At 33.2% G+C, this 2,353-nt stretch overlaps 1 protein-coding gene across 1 annotated transcript in view; it reads right to left on the bottom strand.

Moving 5' to 3' along the window:
• Positions 1-2,353, bottom strand: part of LOC107736842 (collagen alpha-1(XIX) chain-like) — a 196,366-nt gene that overhangs the window by 146,152 nt on the left and 47,861 nt on the right. The window lies entirely within an intron of this gene.

Raw genomic sequence — 2,353 nt, 5'->3', positions numbered from 1 at the left:
TAAACTGGGTGTGTGACAGGTATGGCTGAGGAATGGGGTTGGTCGAAGAAAAATTTTCAGTCAAAAGAATTTTTTTGCTTTAACCCCTGCAATATAATTATAAGAACTATAAAATATAAGAAGTCAAATAAGACAAATAAGTTACCAATCATATGAAATTAGTATTAATAAATGAATTTGTACTACAGAGATGGCACAGAAGAACACAAAAGTGGTTTGTAGGTACATTTTCAGAAGAATAATGAGGCTCAGAAGTAGCATGAGTGCAATTAAATTCATAAATTCATGTGGAGATTGATGTTTTTTTATATAAAATTTTGAATGCAGAAATATGATTTAAATAACTGAAATTATACCCTAAAAATGAAACTAAATCCACCAGCAGGTGGCGGCAAGTCACTGATTTTATCACTGAATCATTCATTCAATTGATTCGTTCGAACAGCTGAATCATTCAGGAATGAAGCAAGTGACTGTCTTTATGAATTGACGGAAATCCGTCGTAGCGATCCATCCCTGCGGCCTATTTTCCTATTTTTAAACAGGAGGTTTAAATAATCAAATATTAAATAGGATTATATATTATAAAATATGCTTGGAATAATAAGAATACATTTTACACAATAATAAGAATACATTTGTAAATAAAATTAATTTTATTTACAGCAGACAATCATGTGACTGGCCACCTCCACTGTGAATAAATCGCAGTCCGAATCCATGAGTTTTATCACTGAGGTGATATGTAAATTTATTTTTACAGACGTCCATATGAGAAACAATTAACGTCCGAATCGGGCTAATGAAAGTGTTTTTTGACCTTGCATGCATGTCAACCTGTTGTTGGGGACTCCCAAAACTAAAATATTAACCTTTCATTACCCATAATAGTGGCACTTTAAATATTCATAATGATGTATTACCAGTTAGATATTATCAATAATATCTAATATCATACATGATTCCAAAAACACACCATATGTTGCATGATACAGCTACAACTAGTAATACATGATTCTAGCAACATCTAGTTCACAGTGCATAATTCTGGTTCTTTACTGTAAGCTACCCTGTGTGCGTGTTTACTAAAACAGCCTATTTTTCACTAATGAGATTCAGATAAACTGTTTTAGAGGTTCTGCATCAGCTCATAATTACAGTTCACTCTCTGTGATGCACAAAGTGCCACCCCATGCTCTCTAGGGGCCAAAGAAACACAATCTCTCTCTCTTTCTCTCTACAAGTCAGTTGTGTTCTCTTTGGTCTGATCATGGTGAGATGATTACGAATTGGACATTCGTAATTACAGCATGTTAAATTGCCCATCTGCATAAAGGGATGCAGACGAATATGCATGCAGTTCATTGCCACTGCAGACTCGTAACAGAGCTGCATTGGTTTCCAAGCTACAGCAAGTCTATGCAAATGTGTTTGTTTATTTACGCGTAACGCAATAAAAGAGAACATAGGAGAATAGGGAGTGTTTGCTTTTTAGAAGAACTGACAGCATGAACCCAGACTCCACTATAGCCGTGACTTTGCAGGTAAATCAAATATTAATAGCACGAAATGGAAATCAGAATGTGAATTCTCCTTGCGTTCAAGGTGATAAACTGAAGCTGTTTACCTTTTTACCTGCAGTGCTCTGCCCTCCCATCAGGCCAGGTTTACCCGTTCACCAGAAGAAAACTAAACTAGATTCTCTTTGTGAAAAGAAATTTTCCAGTGCTGGCAATGCAGTAAAAGAATAGTTAGCTAAAGCTTAAGGAAAGCTTATATTTTAGGTTCTGGATCTGCAAAAAATGTTTTAAAATTGAATAACAGTGATTGACAGTGACTGAAGCTTAAAATGCAAAGTTCATGGTTTTTAAAGATGGTTTGAGAATAATTTAACTGTTTTTAACAGTTTCACTTTTTATGACCACTTTTAAAAATTATTTAAAAAAATAATAATTTACTATTTTGCAGTGAACTGTAACTCAGTGACTATGATCAATAATATGGAAACAAAAACTCTAAACACTAAGACAATTCCGTAAAAATACAGCACAATGTACCATGTTAATATGAAGGAACTTTTCTGTATCGAATTTTCACAGATGTCCATAAACTTTATGGAAAAAGGTTCTGGTAATATTTCTGCCAGGAAATTGTCCATTTTTCAACAGATTCTTTTCTTACAGTAAACAATAAATGATAAAGTCCAATTTTATGCTACTATAAAATGTACATGATGTTTAATTATCTCAATTTGGAGGCTGGTGATATGATTTATTAGAACTAAGCCTATTGTCTAATTCATTTAATTAAAAACTTTCAAACAACTGACAGCCTTAATATAAAATATATAAAA

The sequence above is a fragment of the Sinocyclocheilus rhinocerous genome, unplaced genomic scaffold, assembly GCF_001515625.1.
Source record: "Sinocyclocheilus rhinocerous isolate Xijiao unplaced genomic scaffold, SAMN03320098_v1.1 scaffold1214, whole genome shotgun sequence".
NCBI lineage: Eukaryota > Metazoa > Chordata > Actinopteri > Cypriniformes > Cyprinidae > Sinocyclocheilus > Sinocyclocheilus rhinocerous.
This window is presented reverse-complemented; position numbering and strand designations above follow the sequence as displayed.